The sequence below is a fragment of the Camellia sinensis genome, chromosome 2 (assembly GCF_055761805.1).
Source record: "Camellia sinensis isolate YWXY chromosome 2, ASM5576180v1, whole genome shotgun sequence".
Classification (NCBI taxonomy): domain Eukaryota; kingdom Viridiplantae; phylum Streptophyta; class Magnoliopsida; order Ericales; family Theaceae; genus Camellia; species Camellia sinensis.
In genome coordinates this window covers 40,825,315-40,846,489 of record NC_138962.1, presented here as the reverse complement: position 1 = coordinate 40,846,489, position 21,175 = coordinate 40,825,315, and positions in this window count along the sequence as shown.

Here is a 21,175-nt window from a genome sequence, read left to right as displayed (position 1 = left end):
TATAGTAATTTTCTTTCATTATTGGAGGGTAATCAAATGTATTTGTAAGGGGAGGGATATTTGTAATTTCTGAAACTCAGAAAGTGTATTTGTAATTTACCCTAATAATAATCCACTGTAATTATAATAATTTCTGTATGCTCTATTCGATATAAGTATATCACTCACCATTATTCAGTTAAATTTATATGGTCGTGTGCTCTGAAAGTCTTAAGTTATATTATTGGTCTGTCATAAGTTGGGTCACCATACAAGAACAAAAAGGTTCACATCCAATTCCCATTTGTAGCATTGCTCTATTTTTGTTGACGTGCAGAGCATTATGAAACTCTGCTTACATAGCTAATTAAGTACATATTGATCAAACTGACTTTTGATTATTATAGGCAACTAAACCTCTTGCTATACTTTTTGTTATGATTGGACCCATTATTTTTCGATAAGAAATCAATGTTCCAATTGTTTCTTAATCCCCAAAACTTAAGCTTGCAACAATTTTTTGCCATGATTTTTCAGGCACCACCAGTCTTTCAGACCAAGTAGAATGAACGATGGTTGATTAGTTGGCAATGAAATTTGAAGAAATTTAAGCCAAAACCTTCCTTGCCCTTCTTATTACCAGATCAAATAGAGAGCTTGTGCAAGCCTAACATATTGAGCGAGAAATTTTAGCCAGGGGATACCTAAAATTAGTTGAGTTGGGTCTTAGGGGCAAGCAAGCAACTAAGTCACTACTGATATTGACAAGTATTTTGATGCAAGCACATAGGAGAGGCCATTCTTTAGAGCAGCTTTGCGACTAATAGTCATCAACTCTCTTGTCTTGTGCTTCTTCTTTCAAACAAACCAATCTTAATTGTCTAAGTTAGAAATTGATGTTTGTCTGCTCCTTCACATAATTAATGATAACGGTTCCTTTCTGTTGCCTTTCTTGCATCAGGTCAGAAAAATAACAATACAACATTGAAAAACGAAGAAAGAATAATTGTCACGCCTCAAAGCCAACCAAGCTAGGCACATGACAATGTCACACACCAATAAGACTTACAGCACCCTGTGAGCATGTAGAGAAGAGATGGTGAGAAACTCATATCAATTTCATTCCACAAAATAATCATGGCAATCAAGAGATAAAAGCACAATCAAGAATTCTTTAATCCATAATACCAAAACTCTCAACAACAATCCACAAATTCAGTTTAGCCAGTTTAATGTTTAGAGCATGCCAAACCTAGAGTTCCATAATCGGACTCATGCAAAGATTAATTGCCTCTATCAAAGCAAACAATAGTTCTATAATTAAAATTAATGTCTCAACAAAACAATTCAAAATAACTTCTGCTCATAGTGCTCTATCCCAATAATAACTTCCACCACTTCCACCACACTATTCTTTTGGATCTGTAATCAAGAGGAAGATGATTAGTTTGATACCTCAATAATTAACTACTCCAACAACTAGTTAAATCAAGTATACAAAAGAAAAGGAGAATAATTTCAATTAATAAAGTTAAACAACATATTTTTTTTGTGATTCCGGAGTGTAAAGAAAATGTCATGTACTTCAATTAATATTTAACATAAAATCATTCCAATAAGGTGAGTTCCATAACTATACAATTTAAAAACTTGTAGGATTTGTAGTTCATTTGGATCAGATAGTTTTGATGAGAAGAGAAAACTCTATCATTTGTTCAGAGGGTTTAGTAGATGAGAAATGGAGATAAAAGTGTGAGAAAGGGAAGTCTCTTATTTTAACCATTTGATTTGTTACCAAAAGTTGTGATATTTGGTGATTACCCCTTAAAATAAAAAGAATAAAAAGAAATCTCACTCAAATCCCACTCTCACGTGATTTGCTTTCTTATCAATCTAAAATATGATAGTAAGAAAACACAATTTTTTTTTTCTTTTCTCAACTAGATGAGAAATCACAGTACTTTTTTTTCCCCCCTTAACCCAAGATCCAAACATAGTGTTTTCGTTCGATAGCTCAACAAATTCAATAATCCCATTCAATCAATCCAAATCTCAACGGGTTTGATAAACACAAACTCATGTTTTTGCAAATGCAACCATAGTAACTAACAAGTGACAAAAGCCAAAAACACATTTAGCTCTATGGTAAAAAATCAAAAGAAAGTAGCTTAGACCATCTCCAATCATTCACTAAAATTTTCATCTAATTTGACTTCAAATTTGAATAAAAAAACTTGGTTTGATATGAACTACTCCAATCCTTACATCAAATTTTCATCAAAATCTTTTTAAAAGTTACATTCTCATCCCAAATTTAACTTTTCATCAAATTTGATGAAAAAAATCATCTCCAATAGTTCATCTTTCTAAATTTTCATCAAACTCAAATTTGATGAGTTCTCGATTAGATTAAAAAAATGACTCTCCCTTGATTTGATAAACATTTGATGGAAGGATTGGAGATGATTTTTGAACACTTTTACATCAAATTTAAATTTGATGAAAGAAAAGGTAAAGGATTGGAGATGTTCTAAGGTTTTTTGACAATATTTATGTGTCAATATTTAAACCCCATTCGCTTTGGGTTCACATTATTTTCAAACTAAATTCATATCCTTCATAATGTACATGAATCCACAATGATCTTATAAAATATTTCTATAGCAATAAAAAATAAAAAAATAAATAAATCGGGATATGAGACTTGACTAAAATAGAATCTGAAGAGGACAAAATGTATGCAATCTTATCCCCATTTTTGAAGAGATTGTATCCATAACAAAGAGGTGATTTCATTACTCAATGTATAAACATCTTCAAACCAAAATATGCAGTTAAAAGAAATTCTGGATGTGGTATGAGATGACTTACCTCTAGTGAAATGAATCCAAACTTAAGAGATCACGAATTGATAACTGTAAGCAAGGAATTCAACAAGATTAAAAAATAATAGTGGTTTTATGTATGTAAAAATCATGATAAATAAATTACACAAAATATTTACATTTGTGGGGCCCATAAATTATTGAATATACACTAATATGAATGTTCTATGTATTTTATGTGGTTAGTTTCAATGTACCCTGTTAGGTTTTTGTAATTGTTAATCTCGTTTGACAAAACTCTTTTTATTCGCTTTTATGTTTCAGTGAGGCTGAGTGTTTAGATGTGAATCCAACCCGAATTGTGTTTGTGCAAAGGAGTTTGTGATGACATTCTGTATCTTGATCATTCTTTGTTTGCCACTTCACTAACTAAAAGAAGTTAAAGTGGTTTAACCGCTTGAGCGGTCATTTGTGCGCTCGATCGGTGAAGTTGATTATCTAGTATCTCTACCTACAAACTAAACTTATGGGAAAGTTGTTACACCACTCGAGCGGTTGGCTTACATGTTTTGCGCCGCCTTTGCTCACATCGCTTGAGCGGTTTTTGCGTTTCTGTTTTCTATAAAGTGCGCCGTTTGCTGCTTTAGGGTTGAATCCGTCCAAATTCTCAGAGAGGAGTAAAATTGAAAGTGTTCTACATTTTAGGGTGTTTTTATATGAGTTTCTTTGATGTATAAAAGGTAATCGATTGGTCAACGAACTACAGAGTGCAAAACATCAAGGGTTGATTTAGTTCTTTTAATATATGCAACATATATTATTTAAGCTATGAGTTTAAATAAGACCAAATTAATATAAATTAAAATTTTAATTAATGAAATTGACAAAATTAAAACTCACAAAATGCATACTTAAAGACCATAAATATAATTTATCATTTATTTTTATATATATTCTTTTCTGAGTATCACTATTTTGAAAGCCCTTTATATAATTTTTCCATTCAACTCCAAAAAAGATTGATTAAAGTTTTTTTTTAATTGGTTTTAGAAATTTTGAAGTGTATTTAAAATGCCTTTTCAACTTCTAATCTTTGTGAGATTCATAAAATCCTCTAACATGGATTGTTGAATAGATCCAATGAAGAGATGAGCTTTACCCTGTATATCTGCAACACATAGTTGATACCATCCAACTGAGGTTGGTGGCCGGGGACACTCCGATGATAAAGTTAGTCTTTCAAACAAAGAGAATAGAGGAAGAAATTGTAAAGTGTTGTAGAGATGAATCTCTTATTGTATTTATCTGTTGAGTGATGATATGTGATTGCTTGTATTAATATTGGTAATCCTTTTATATAAACTTTACTGGGACATTAATATTGGTAATCCCTTTATATAAAATAAAAAAAAAATTTACTTGTCCAAAAAAGTTATTTTTACAGATTTAGTATCAGCAAATTGAGTTTATTATTATTTTTGTATTTAACTTTATTTTCTCACATTTCATTATAAGATTATTGAAAATTATTCCTACAAGAATTAGTACAACTTTAAGTGTGTTTTATTAGAAAATCCACAAAATCTGATCTTACATAACAATGTCCTATATGAGACAAGGATCCCCTCCAGTTCATAATATGGACTAGATGTGGTCACCACCATGGTTCCATTTTGATAATTTAAATTATTTATTTTGTAGAGTTCTTCATGTATATCATCAATATAAAAAAATAAATAAAAAAATTAGATCGATATGATTTATTTAAAAATATATTTATTGTCTAATTTTTTTATCTTTTATTTTTGGAAACAAATGCTTAAATTGAGTCTCATTTTTTTGTGTCGATGATATGAAGAGTGACAAAACAAATGATTCAAATTATAAAAATGAGACCAGTAGTTAATCTCATGAGCTCACACAACATCCTCTAGTCTAAATCACGTGCTGGAGGGAATCCAGGTCTATATGTGTGCATGTGCACATTTGAACTTTTGTGTGTTGAGTGTTTGTCATTACATTTTCAAAAATAATATAATGGTAGATCTTTCACAAATGCAATATGATTTAATCAAACAATAAGAAAATAATGACATCTAGCGAACACATTTTGTTAATATTGAGCACATTTTGTTATATTTTTTTACTATAATTTTGTTAGGGAAAATATGTGATTCCCCACAAGTAAATCAATCAATGGGAATAAAAACTAATGCGGAAAAATTAAATCAAAGGCAACACAAGAATTTTTACGTGGTTCCCTCAATGTGAGGTACGTCCACGGGATCGAAATCCGATTTTACTATCAACCAAATAGTTTCCAAACGATTACAAACGAGACACGAATGGTCTTACAATGTAACGCCCTCAAAATTAACCCATTATATATCATTGACATTTATTATTTAAAGAAGACAATCTATTAATTCATTCATCAGAGTATTACAAAATAAAGCATTACATGTATCATCGAATAAAATGCCCTAGAGGCTTACATCTTTCCAAGCCAACACTTGGATACCAAAAATATGAGTTCTAACTCAATACAAGAAAAGCCCTAGGTTTGAATGTTTACATGTACTAATAATTTAAGACAGTTAACTAAAAGTAGTCTTCTTCAATCCAGAAGCCAAACCCTCCCAAGCTAATTCCTTGGAGGTAGTTTATCACCTGAACCTGAAAATGATGTTCCCATAAAGGGTGAGCCACAGCCCAGTAGAAATATACTAAACCACGTATAAGCAATGAATAAAGCAATAGCATTCAACAGATGGTTAACCAAGATAATCAATTACTTCATTTTACAGTCTCATGACACTATTGTCTAAGATACGTTTTACTTTCCAATTTTATCAACATGGCTCAGAACCTGGCCAAACTTACAACAGTGAATCACATATATCATATTCACATCCTTCCAATATCAACAAACAAATGAGACTCAAGCTCAAATCAAACACTTCATACTTCCAGATTGATACACATTTTAGTGCTGTATCAATAAAACACTTCTATATAAATAAGCACACATAAAAGTGATGCTAATGGAGTCCATCCCCTATCTCCTCCCAAACAAAATCCGGTTTAGAGGTCCATCCCCTATCTTCCCCTAAACCGTGGAGTACATCCCCTATCTCCTCCCACACACAAAACAATGTATGCAAATGCAATGCTCAACCAATACATGTATTTTCTGTATCAATGCCATAGTCAAAATTAATGACTTAACCAATGTGATTAGTTCCAGTTATTCCTAATCCACATGCAATGTCTACAACAATCACGACTATCCTCCACCGATAGCCCAAAACAGTTATTTCTAAACTGAAAATAACTATGTCCACAATTCAATAGACAAATGATTCAAATAATCCAATTATGCCATTTAATCAATGAATTCCCCAATTCCATGAATTTAACCATCTTTTCCCAATTCCATGAATTACTTATACAAATCAATTCAATAATTCAATTAGGGTTTTTCCCAAAATTTACCAAAGTATTCCCAACATATTAAAATACCAAAACTTAGAACATAACCTATAAAATGGAGTAGGAAATCCCTACCTTACAGAAAACAACCCAAATGGTGAAGACAGAGATGAGTACCCAAATACCAAAGTGCTCCAAATTGCCAAATGTTCAGATTAAATGGAAGCCCTCGACCCACTCTATCTTTTTAATGAAGGATCTAGGGTAGAAACACTCCCTAAGTGGATCAAATCTAAGAGAGAAGGTGAGTAGGGAGAAGGAGAAGTCGGACCTAGGGTTTGGAATCCAAAGAAGATGAAAAAGACTGATCAAATCCCGCTGCTGTGTATATAAACTGGACAGGCTCGCTCGAGCGAAGACTTGGTCGCTCGAGCGACCAGACACAGAGAAACTACGCTCGAGCCAAGGAAGCCTTGCTCGAGCCAACAACCCAAAAGCTCGCTTGAGCGAAAGAAAGCTCGATCGAGCGAAGAACTCAAACCCTCAGGCCTGAAACCAGACTCACGCTCGAGCGAAGGAACTATTGCTCGAGCGAAGAACAAACTAACTCGCTCGAGCGAAGAAAAGCTCGCTCGAGCCAAGAATGCAAAGCTACAGGTCCATACAGGACGCCAACTCTCGCTCGAGCGACCAAACCCCAGCTCGAGCGAAGAACAAAAACGACATCTCGCTCGAGCGACAAACTCCTCGCTCGAGCGAATAACCAAAATTCTGGATAGCAACACTTGGTTTCTAAACCCAACCAACCTGAACAAACCTACCCAACACATCCTATAATTCCAAATAAGAAAATAAGGAACAACAACAACAACAATTATACAATGACAGAATCTACGGAACAGTCCGGATACAATAATCAAATGGGAAAAGACCGGGGTCGCTATAACCTCCCCCCTTCAAAGAATTTCGTCCCCGAAATTAGGCACAAATTTGAAAACAGGTTTTTCTCAATACCCAAAGATAGTATAGAACAATAATAAACAACTTGACCCAATACTGGTCACTTCATCTCTTTATCCAGAGGCATCCCACAATATATATAAAACAACATATATTTCAACCTGCACCACTATTATGCATTATTCCTTTCAATGTTAACAATTTCCATATCATATTCAATTGCATGATATATATAACACATCCAACAATGTAATCAACATATACAATGTTACACTAATCTTCTATAATGAAACAAGTTTCAAGATACACCCATTTACCAAAACATACTCAATGTTTTACAACTTAAGACATATGTAAAGCTCTTAAGTTCAATAATATAACAGAATCTAATTATAAGATTACAAATCACCAAACATGTCCGGATATTTCTTGCGGACTTCCAATTCACGTTCCCAAGTGGCTTCCTCCACTCCGTGGTGTTTCCACAAAACTTTGACCAAAGGGATGGTCTTGCCTCGCAAAACTTGATCCCGCCTATCCAAGACTCGAATCGGTCTCTCCTCATACGAGACATCCTCATCAACTACTAAATCGGTCCAATCCAACACATGTGATGGATCCGGCTCATACTTTCGAAGCATACTCACATGAAACACGTCATGTACTCCGGACAACTGCGGCGGCAAAGCTAAACGATAAGCAGCCTCGCCAATCCTCTCAAGGATCTCAAACGGACCAATGAACCGAGGGGACAACTTCCCACTCTTCCCAAACCTCATCAAACCCCGTCTAGGTGATATCTTCAGAAAGACATGATCACCCACCTCAAACACCAAAGGTCTCCTCCTACGGTCGGCATACGATTTCTGACGACTCTGTGCTGTAACAAGCCTCTTACGGATAAGCTCAACTTTCTCCGTCGTTTCCCTCACCAACTCTGGACCCAACAGAGGTGCATCACCCACCTCGGCCCAACACACAGGAGATCTACACGGTCGGCCCTACAAGGCCTCAAATGGTGCCATACCGATACTAGACTGGAAACTGTTGTTGTAGGCAAACTCCACCAACGGTAAGTGCCTCTCCCACGACCCACTAAAGTCTAGAACACAACCCCGAAGCATATCCTCAAGTATCTGAATAGTACGCTCGGACTGTCCGTCAGTCTGAGGATGATAAGCCGTACTAAAGGTCAACTTAGTGCCTAAGGCACTCTGCAAACTCTGCCACAACCTGGCAGTAAAACGAGGATCTCTATCTGAGACGATCGTCACTGGGACCCCGTGCAATCTCACTATGTCCCGAATATACAAGTCGGCAAGATGATCTACCGAATCTCTCACGCGCATAGAAATAAAGTGCGCCGACTTAGTCAACCGGTCTACAACCACCCAAATAGCATCACTACCCCGCTGAGTCCTCGGAAGACCTACAACGAAGTCCATAGTGACATGCTCCCACTTCCACTCGGCAATAGGCAAGGGTTGCAACAAACCCGCTGGCCTTTGATGCTCGGCCTTCACTTGCTGGCAAGTAAGGCACTTAGATACGAAAGCTGCCACATCTCTCTTCATACCCCGCCACCAAAACTGACGACCCAAATCCTGATACATCTTAGTGCCTCCCGGATGCACCGCAAGGCGTGAATGATGAAACTCTCGGAGTACCTCCTCTCGGCAAGACTCCGGCACAAACAGACGGTCACGGTATCTCACACTCATGTCGGAAAATACCATCAAACCCTTCTCAACCTTCCCACCGGAAATCTTCTCACGGAGAGATTCTACCTCAAAGTCACCTCTCTGAGCCTCTAACACTCGAGTCACAAGTGAAGGCTGTGCAATAACAGAAAATAAGGCCGCAGCCTCAACGGATTCGCCCAGAAGTAAATCAAACTCCCCAAGTGCACCCAACATCTCCGATTCTCGGACGGCTATATTAGCTATGACACCAACAGGTTTTCTGCTAAGGGCATCGGCCACCACATTGGCCTTTCCCGGATGATAATGCAACTCAAAGTCATAATCCTCTATAAATTCCATCCACCTTCTCTGCCTCAAGTTCAAGTCTTTCTGAGTAAACAAATACTTCAGACTCTTATGATCCGAGAACACCTCGAACCTCTCACCATAAAGATAATGCCTCCAAATCTTCAAGGCAAAAGTCACAGCTGCTAACTCTAAATCATGTGTAGGGTAATTTTGCTCGTGAATTTTCAACTGACGTGAACCATAGGCAACTACTTTCCCTTCTTGCATTAACACACAACCCAGACCCTCTCGTGAGGCGTCACAATAGACTGTATAACCCAACCCTCTCTCTGGAATAATCAATACTGGAGCGGTAGTCAGTCTAACTTTCAACTCCTGAAACGACTTTTCACAAGTCTCACACCATACAAATTTGACTCCCTTCCGAGTCAGCCTAGTCAACGGTGATGCTAACCTGGAGAAATCTTTCACAAACCGACGGTAATACCCAGCTAATCCCAGAAAACTGCGGATCTCAAATACACTCTTAGGCTGTGCCCAATCCTGCACTGCCTCTACCTTGGATGTATCAACAGACACTCCTTCACCGGATACCACATGGCCTAAGAATTTGACTTCTCTCAGCCAGAACTCACACTTCCCAAACTTGGCATACAGCCTATGGGCTCTAAGTAACTCAAGCACCACCCTCAAGTGTGCCTCGTGCTCCTCCTCAGAAGGCGAATAGATAAGGATGTCGTCCACAAAAACGACTACAAACCGATCCAAAAATTCCCGGAAGATCCGGTTCATCAAGTCCATAAAGACTGCCGGTGCATTGGTGAGCCCGAATGGCATCACCAAAAACTCATAATGGCCATACCGCGTACGGAATGCCGTCTTCGGAATATCCTCTTCCCTGACCCTCAACTGGTGGTAACCCGATCTCAAGTCTATCTTGGAGAAACAACGGGAACCCTTCAACTGGTCAAACAGGTCATCTATACGGGGCATAGGGTACTTATTCTTGACCGTAGCCCGATTCAACTTCCGATAATCTATACAAAGTCTCAAAGCACCACCTTTCTTTTTAACAAAGAGGGCCGGTGCTCCCCACGGCGAAACACTAGGACGTATAAAGCCCTTATCTAGTAACTCCTGGAGTTGGATCTTCAACTCAACTAACTCGGCTGGGGCAAAACGATAAGGTGCCATGGAAATCGGCGCCGTGTCAGGCACTAGGTCAATAGAGAACTCAATCTCCCGATGCGGTGGCAAACCAACAAGATCCTCGGGAAAGACATCCGAGTACTCACAAACCACCCTTGGCAATACAATCTGAGTCTCATTATCCTCACTAATCAAAAGGTTAGCAAGTAGCCCACTAAGCTCACTCCTTCCTCGCGGAACATACCCCGGTGGCAACACATCACCAACCCGGTCCCCCAGAAAATGAAAATACTCTCCGCTCACGGTACAACAAGTGACCCTCTGGCGATAGCAATCAATAACTGCCCGGTATGACGATAACCAGTCCATACCCAAAATAACATCGAAACCTCTCATAGGCATAACGACAAAGGAAAATGGGATTCTATGATAATCAACCTCTATATCACAATCCCTAACACCTTGTTCCAAAATCAATTCACCCCCAAGAGGTGACACTACACATATAGGAGATGCTAACTGTGCTAACTCCAATTCCAAAACAGATGCAAATGCAGCAGACACAAAGGAATGAGATGCACCCGTATCAATCAAAACATTAGCAACCGAGTTGCAAAACAAGAAGGTACCTCTCACAACTGATGGAGTCGGTACAAGATCCTGCGCGGTAACAGCGTACACGCGCCCAAACGACCTCTGATCAACCTGCTCTCCCCTAGGAGCATAAGATTGCTGCACTGTCTGGGACGATGAAGCCCCCTGATTAGCCCTCGAGGCCTGACCCGACTGAGCTGGCTGCTGACCCTGAATCGGCCTCAAACCAGATGCACCAGGTGTGCCACCCAACTGTGGGCAATACCTCTTCATGTGCCCTGGCTGACCACACTGATAACACGAGAGTGGCTGACCTCTACCCTGACTCTGGCTCTGAGATCGAGCCGAAGATGATGCTGCTCTCTGAACTCCTCCCCTCTGAGGACAAACTGGAGACTTGTGGCCCAGCTGGCCACACTTGAAACAGGTAATGTCTCCCTGACTGCCTTTCCCCGAACTAGCACTCGGTACAGGAAAAGTCGATCTAGCAAAGCTACCCTGAGACTGCTGGGGATTAAAACCCTTCTGTCTCCTACCATCACTCTGACTATCCTGACTCCTCTTGGAGCCCTTCTGCCCTTCCTCCTCCTCCTGCATCATGATCTCCATATGGGCTGCAGCATCAACCATACGCCCATAATCCCGAATCATAGTTCCCCCAACTCTCAGTTTGAGGCCACGCCTCAACTTCTTCTCAAACTCAATACAACGGCGTTCCTCAGACGCCACCAACTCAGGTGCAAACCTGGACAAACTAGTAAATGCAGCCTCAAACTCGGCCACTGAAGAACTCGCCTGCTTAAGCTGACAAAACTGGCCTCGCAGCTTCTCCCTAACTGCCGAAGATAAAAACTTCTCCTGGAAAGCATTCACAAAAGCCTCCCACGTACCTCCTATACGCCCCTTAGTAAACTTCCACCACTGACCCGCATCCCCCTTCAACTGGAAAGATGCCAAGGTCACTTTCAACCCCTCGTCTTCGATGCCAAGCATCTCAAACGTCTTCGTTGTCTGTTCGAGCCATTCATCTGCCTTAAGTGGCTCTTTAGGATCACCCACAAATTCATCCGGATTAGACCGGAAGAACTCCCTCTTCAGAAAGGAAGGTCCTGCATCCGCAATAACAGCCTGAGCTTGATTCTCAGCTCTGAGAATGCCTACTGACTCCCTGAATGCCCCTGCTATCTCTCGGGCTAGAGCGCCCATAGCCTGCTGGCCTACTGGCTCGGCCACATTGGCCTGGCCAATTCCCTCTTGAACTGCCGGAATCTCCTCTGGCACAGGCACCTCCTGCCTACCCGGCCTACCACGCCTACTGCGTCCTCGTCCTCGTCCTGACATCCTAATAAAGGAAACAAAGACATTAGCACATTAATAAATGTGCCAAAGCTAAACACTCGCGTCCTAATGCAATGGACAACAATAATTCATTCCACGTAAGCACATAATCACATAAGCACCTACGAATTTCATTCCCGGATAATGATAGTCCCAATGCGTTACTATAGTTCCGGTTGGAAGCAGCAGTGATCAAGTGCCTTTCCAACAAGACTACTAGAAACTCAAGGGTCCAATCAACATCCTAGAAACTACATTCCATACCCACATAATCACATAAACATGTTATCACATAAGCATATAACATTACACTAAGTCTCTATCAAAACGAGACGAACCCAATGTGATACTAATCACTTCCCACGTACCCAAAGTATTCAAACCCGGTACGCTCTGATACCAAGTTGTAACGTCCTCAAAATTAACCCATTATATATCATTGACATTTATTATTTAAAGAAGACAATCTATTAATTCATTCATCAGAGTATTACAAAATAAAGCATTACATGTATCATCGAATAAAATGCCCTACAGGCTTACATCTTTCCAAGCCAACACTTGGATACCAAAAATATGAGTTCTAACTCAATACAAGAAAAGCCCTAGGCTTGAATGTTTACATGTACTAATAATTTAAGACAGTTAACTAAAAGTAGTCTTCTTCAATCCAGAAGCCAAACCCTCCCAAGCTAATTCCTTGGAGGTAGTTTATCACCTGAACCTGAAAATGATGTTCCCATAAAGGGTGAGCCACAGCCGAGTAGAAATATACTAAACCACGTATAAGCAATGAATAAAGCAATAGCATTCAACAGATGGTTAACCAAGATAATCAATTACTTCATTTTACAGTCTCATGACACTATTGTCTAAGATACGTTTTACTTTCCAATTTTATCAACATGGCTCAGAACCTGGCCAAACTTACAACAGTGAATCACATATATCATATTCACATCCTTCCAATATCAACAAACAAATGAGACTCAAGCTCAAATCAAACACTTCATACTTCCAGATTGATACACATTTTAGTGCTGTATCAATAAAACACTTCTATATAAATAAGCACACATAAAAGTGATGCTAATGGAGTCCATCCCCTATCTCCTCCCAAACAAAATCCGGTTTAGAGGTCCATCCCCTATCTTCCCCTAAACCGTGGAGTACATCCCCTATCTCCTCCCACACACAAAACAATGTATGCAAATGCAATGCTCAACCAATACATGTATTTTCTGTATCAATGCCATAGTCAAAATTAATGACTTAACCAATGTGATTAGTTCCAGTTATTCCTAATCCACATGCAATGTCTACAACAATCACGACTATCCTCCACCGATAGCCCAAAACAGTTATTTCTAAACTGAAAATAACTATGTCCACAATTCAATAGACAAATGATTCAAATAATCCAATTATGCCATTTAATCAATGAATTCCCCAATTCCATGAATTTAACCATCTTTTCCCAATTCCATGAATTACTTATACAAATCAATTCAATAATTCAATTAGGGTTTTTCCCAAAATTTACCAAAGTATTCCCAACATATTAAAATACCAAAACTTAGAACATAACCTATAAAATGGAGTAGGAAATCCCTACCTTACAGAAAACAACCCAAATGGTGAAGACAGAGATGAGTACCCAAATACCAAAGTGCTCCAAATTGCCAAATGTTCAGATTAAATGGAAGCCCTCGACCCACTCTATCTTTTTAATGAAGGATCTAGGGTAGAAACACTCCCTAAGTGGATCAAATCTAAGAGAGAAGGTGAGTAGGGAGAAGGAGAAGTCGGACCTAGGGTTTGGAATCCAAAGAAGATGAAAAAGACTGATCAAATCCCGCTGCTGTGTATATAAACTGGACAGGCTCGCTCGAGCGAAGACTTGGTCGCTCGAGCGACCAGACACAGAGAAACTACGCTCGAGCCAAGGAAGCCTTGCTCGAGCCAACAACCCAAAAGCTCGCTCGAGCGAAAGAAAGCTCGATCGAGCGAAGAACTCAAACCCTCAGGCCTGAAACCAGACTCACGCTCGAGCGAAGGAACTATTGCTCGAGCGAAGAACAAACTAACTCGATCGAGCGAAGAAAAGCTCGCTCGAGCCAAGAATGCAAAGCTACAGGTCCATACAGGACGCCAACTCTCGCTCGAGCGACCAAACCCCAGCTCGAGCGAAGAACAAAAACGACATCTCGCTCGAGCGACAAACTCCTCGCTCGAGCGAATAACCAAAATTCTGGACAGCAACACTTGTTTTCTAAACCCAACCAACCTGAACAAACCTGCCCAACACATCCTATAATTCCAAATAAGAAAATAAGGAACAACAACAACAACAATTATACAATGACAGAATCTACGGAACAGTCCGGATATAATAATCAAATGGGAAAAGACCGGGGTCGCTATATACAAACCACCCTTCGGTGAATTCTAAATAATCACAAATAAAAAAAGAGGAAAGACCTCACCAAATAGAAGAACGAAAATCTTTGAAATCAGAATTGGAGAAGACCCAAAATAATTAACCCAAATCAACTTCACCAAAGTTGCCGAAATACACCACAAACAAACGGAGCACACACTCTCAACTTTTTTCCACCAAATTGGTTTTCTCAAAATTGTAGCAGCCGCCCACTTTTTCTTGAGAAAAACAATATTGTGAATCTAGGGTTTATTATCAAACCTTAGTTGTTTCCAAATTGAATTGGGTCTCCACAAATATAACATATAAAAAATATATTATACCTAAACCAAGTCAAATTAAAATTCTTTAACAAACCAATTGGGTCCCACACTCCAATAAGGAGGTATACCCAACAATTCTCCCCCTACCGACTTAGGTGGAGACATCAACTATATCCGCCAAAGTTCGACACTTTAAATGTTCGTCTCTCGACAAAGTCTTGGTCAACATATCTGAAATATTATCATCCGTGTGAACCTTTTCGAGTTGTAACAATTTCGAATCTAACACATCACGAATCCAATGGTATCTCACATCAATGTGTTTCGATCTCGAATGAAAAGTAGAATTTTTACTCAAGTGAATAGCACTTTGACTATCACAATAAAACACATACTTTTCTTGTTTCTGTAACGCCCTCAAAATAATAACATTAAACCATCAATTAAGACATACAAAATATCCACATTCTTCTATTAATCAGAGTTTCATTACAAATGTATTACATGTTAACAACAAAAGTAAAGTGCCCTACGGGCTTACAGCTTTCCAAGTTAACACTTGGTTACAACAAAAGAGTGCTAACTCATCTACACATTAAGCCCTTGGCTTGAATATACATATAATACATCAAAAGGAACTAAACAGCAAAACTCTGCTCGCATCTAGCCTCCCAAGCTATGTCCTTGGAGGTGGCATGCTACCTGCACCTGAAAATGATAATCCCATATAGGGTGAGCCACTGCCCAGTAGAAATACACTAAACCAACCATGACCAATGACTAAAAGATTAGCAATTGATAGATGGCCAACACTGATACATTCACATAAATCACATTTTATGTCATACGACTTATGAGTCCAAGTTACTTTTCATTTTCCCCTTTTTAACAGATAAGCATATTAGCTCTATCATCATCTCAATAAATATGTATAAAAACTATATCCCACATTCACAGGTAAGCATATAAGCTATATCCACATTCTCAACAGATATATATAACAACTATATCCCACATTCACAGATAAGCATATAAGCTATATCCACACTTCACAAGATAAGCATATGAGCTCTATCTTCACTTCACAAAGATAAGCATATGAGCTCTATCTTCACTTCTCTAGACAAGCATATGAGCTGTATCTACGGAGTTCATCCCCTATCTTCTCCCAACACTATCCGGTTTAGAGGTCCATCCCCTATCTTCCCCTAAACCGCGGAGTACATCCCCCATCTCCTCCTCTACACACAACGTATACAAACACCTTGGTTCTATATGCCATCATTCAATACATACAATTAATGTATTCTATCAACCGTCAAATTCCATGACACATTCCATTGATTAGTTTTAGTTTGCCTAATCATCATGCATTGTCTACAACAATCACGACTATCCTCCACTGATAGCCCAAAGCAGTTATTTCTAAACAGAAAATAAATGCACAAAATGGATATTCAATCAACATTTCAATTCAGTGAGTGATAAATAATTCAACTACACCCTTTAACCCCATGCATTCTCAATCTCAACAATTCCATTTCAGTTCCTCATATCTCACAATTAATTATCCCAATTAATCAGACAATGTAATTAGGGCATTTTCCATAATTAACATTACAACCCTTAAGGTCCCATTTTCATCAATGATTCAACATTTATTCCATTTCTCTATGCCAAACATGCATCTAGGTTTATTATAAATAAAACCCCAACTTTTGCAAAAATACACAAAAGCCCCAAACTCTCACAAAATTACTAAACCAACCCCAACATCTCAAAACACTAAAATTTAAAGACAAAATCCATAGAGAGAAGTAGGATATCCCTACCTCAAATCCGGAGCCCCAAGGGAGAAGATGACAAAACCCAACGTGCTCCAAATCCCGAAATTTTCAGATTAAAATGTAGCCCTCGACGATCAACAACTTTTTTGTAAAGGCCAAAGATGAGCAAATCAATCCTACTAGATCAAAACCTAGAGAGAAGGTAGAGTTCTAGAGTGAGAGGCTCAACAATGGTGTTTTTGGAAAAGTAGGAGAGAGAAGAGAAAGTGAAAAAGTGATTTGAAAAGTCAAAACTCGGAACTTAAACCCAGTCGCCCCGCTCGAGCGTTGTAGACACCCCATTTTTGACCGTCCTGAAGACTTGGACGTCACCACTTGAACACTCGGTGATTATCCATGTTTGTGTTCGTTTGGAGTTCCCGGAGGTCTCGGCTCGCGCGCCCTGCCTTAGGATCTCCGAACTTGACCGTTTAGTGTTTGGTTTTTCACCAAACACTTGTGTTTTTCCTTGGAGGGGCAGGGAATGCCTTGTGAGGTATCCCCACACACCACCGGCAGTGGCTAGAGGCCACCAGCTGGTTTTTGCTGCCATCGGCACTATTTGTTGCCGGTCGGCATAGTTTGTTGCCCGTCGGCACTATTTTTTGTCGAAATGACATTTTTGGGCAGCCGACCACTGTTCATCTACTTTATGGAGATATTTTGTGCCAGCTGTGATAGCTGGCACCAACTCTGCCTCCCTCCATACACGTGTATGGAGGGATCTCCCTCTAACCAAGCTTGTTGTATAAGCTTTGGAAGAGGGAGTCCTATAAGAGAGAGGCTCTCCTCTTTGATCTAGGTTAGAGTTTTGGAAGCAAAAACCAGAGCTTAGAGATATAGATATATCCTATCTCTATATCTCCTTCTCTCTCCTCCTTTGTGTGTGTTTCTTGGCCCAAAAGTGTGTTTTTACCTTACTTTTGCACCAATACACACACTATTACACCTAGCTCCGAGATTGAGGGACTTGGGGGGTTGATTCTTGAGTTTTTGGACTGATTTTGATCAAAAGAAGAGGGCTAGACCATTTGTTCTTCAAAGGTTCTTCAAGGGTGAGCATCTTGCTTTATTTTCCCCAAACTTGCAATAGTTATTTACCAATCTTGCTTGCTGATTTAGCTTTTGTGCATAACATGAAAAAGGCTTATATTTTCTTGCTTTAGAACTTTCATTAAGGTTGTCTTGTAGTTTGAGTGCAAACTCACCTTGTTAGGCCTTATTTGGCCCCTTTTGTTGCCTCTTTGATAAGGCTTTGTTTACTTCAGTGTTTTGATCTCCTCACCACTGAAAACCAGTGTATTTTTAGTGGCAAGGAAGGTGGTTTGAAGTCTTGCATAGGGGAGGGACACCCCTCTCCCTTCATTGCCTTGTTTCTTTGCTTTTTGGCTTAAAAAGGTAGCATGTATGCTTGATCATTTTTGGCCTCATTTCAGAAGTTTTTTGGGTGTTTTAGGTCATGTGTGATCTCTGTTTTTGGCCGGATTTATGTCTCTTTGCATGCTTAAAGTACTTGCTTTGTATTGCTCCATTTGGCCTAGAAATCCCCCTTGTGCTTAGGCCATGATTCTTGCATATATTGGCATGGTTCCATGAAGGTTTTGGTATTATTTTATCATGTTGGAGGTCTGTTGGTCATCTGTCTCAGCCATGTTTGCCATGTTTGGTGTCCTCCCTTTGTGTTTTGGCTTGTAAGCCTTAAGCATGTTGACCTCTAGCATGCATAGTTTGGACCATCCTCATGTTTTGGCATCATTTAGGACCATATTTCAGTCCATAAATCATGCTCATATGTGTGCATTTGTGACCTCTTTTGTGCCTTGGAGGTGTGCCCTCTTATGCCTACACATGAACCTTAGTGCATACACCTCTTTGGAGCCATCTTAGCTGCCATATTAGGAGGGTTTGGGGCCCTATTTTGCCTGTAAAAATTCTGTTTCTTACTTGTCTAAATCATGCTATGATTGGTCATGTTATGGGAGTGAGGTACCTCCTTTCTTGTGCCTTAGTTTTGCGACCATTGGCTTGCATGTTGGCATGAGAGTTTGTCCACCATTTTAGGCACTTTTGGCCACTGTTTTAAGATGGTTTGAGGTCTGCCCCTTTGTGGTTTATGGTCACCCTTGCATGCTTATCTCATGTTTGTTGTTTGATTGCTTCATTAAGCTTTGTAATGTGTTGATCCCATTGCCTAAATGGCCCATGTTTGCACTACATTTGCATCATATTTATATCTTGCATGCCCAACATTATATACTTGCCATATTAGTTGCATGACATTGGGCATGTCTTGCATATTTGGTATCATGTTGCATCTTGAGCCATGTTTGCATAACATGCATTGCATCGTTTGGTTTGGGGTGTCAAGCCAAATGTGAGGATCAAGGGACATTCATACTTCAAGTGATGTAATGTGCCTTGATTCTCGGTCATCGAGGCCTTTGACTCCGACTTGATAAGGCTTTGGTTCTCATTTGTGATTGCATGCATTTTTACATCAAGTGGCAAACTTGATCCTTTGGGCTATCATGCACCATTGATGGCTCGGGGATCGAGGGCCATGCTTCCCTGAGTTCAAAGCATGATAGGAAGCATGACCATGCTTACATGTTCCTGAAATCCCATGCCATACTGTCTGTCCTCTGTTTGCTGACAAAAACTGTCTTCTGCCGGAAGCTTCTGCCGACCGGCAGAATTAAGTGCCGACCGGCAATCTGTTTACAGCCGATAGATCCAAAATCGGCCGGTGGGAATTGTGCACTGCCGGTGGTAATTTCCCCTAGCCGGTGGTACTCTGCAGCATGCAAGGAACCTGTTCTGGGACTTTGGGAATTTTCAGAGAAGCAGGGCAGTATAAACAGAGGCGGCAGTGATGTGGTACGGGTTTCCCAGGCAAGCCGAATTTCGAGCACGCATCATTCGCGTATCCCGAGGCAGAGGCTGCGGCCATCCTCTTCTTTCTTTTGCATTCTTTCTATTAAATTAATTAGAAATTCTGTAATAATTTATTTGCTTGTCATTTGGACTGTAATATTTATTTGGCCCCTCCGAGTGAGGGCAATGATGTAATAAGTGTGGGTGAGTGTGTGTATGTCTTCCAATCCCCACTTCTTTCTTCCCTTTTATTTACCTGCTTATGATGGTAGATTAGGGCATTTTTTTTGAAATTAGCATACCTTATGCTATGCATGCGTGCATTCATACATTTGTATTACACGCATTAGGCTCGGTACATCATGCTAACTGCATTCGTATTTCAAATTCCAAATTGAATACGTGAATCAAATGGTTGCATCTCATATGCCATATTTAGGTTAACCGAGCCTACTCTAATTACATTTTTGCATGCGATGCATTAGTCACTTTAACATGAACTAGGACATGCATATTTGCTAACTAGTTTACTGTTTTGGCACGGAGTACAATGTAAGTAGTTATGCTTTAGCATCCCGCATGCGTGTGAGTGTTGCCATGACAGTATGCTTGCCATGCGACTAAATGCTTATGTGATAAATTGTTTGAATGCCTGTGGGTGAAGGGTGGATTGTTTGAATTGGAAAAACTCATTAAAATCCGTGTTTTAGCCTACTTGCGAGTAGCAAAATCCAAAACACTTTTCAAAACAAACGGATATGCAATGCTTATTTCCAAATTAGGCGATCTAGTCTATACTTGTTTGCTGTGCGCATAACATAGTAATTCTAGGCTAATAACCAGAATAAGAACACATAAAGTTTTCAAAAACGGATATCATGATTAGTAGAGGCCGGTCTTCGAACCGGGCGAGAGGGGGTGCTCATAGCTGACCTTCCCCAATCGTACCCTAGCTCCCGAGCTGAGACAACTCCAGCGATGACGGACATGTGGCCTTCGGCACCGAGTCAGGGTTTCCTAAATTTCCCCATTTTAAAAAAAAAATATTTAGGTGGCGACTCTGTATCTGACAAAGCAGTCCATGTTTGGCACTTCTCTTTCCAAAAAATCTGTTTCTCAAAACGATTTGCCAGATTTGGACTCTTTGGTTCAAGATTAAGAACCGTGACAAATTGAGAGTCCGATGCTGTAGTACCCCCAAATGGACGGAACGGGAGCTCACCCTCCCGGGGCGTTCGGGGGACGTCTACAAGTGTCCAATGCCCCACTCGAGCGTCACACACAGACTCCCGCTCGAGCGGCCAATCCTCCGCTCGAGCTCCGGGTACACACTCCCAGAACTTTTGCAGACAGGTCTCCCGCTCGAGCGTCCAACTCCCCGCTCGAGCTTCACTCACACAATCCCGCTCGAGCGGCCATTCCCACGCTCGAGCGTCGAACACTGCACAGGAAATACTGGATGGGTGAAACTCCTGCTCGAGCGCCAAAACCCCCGCTCGAGCGG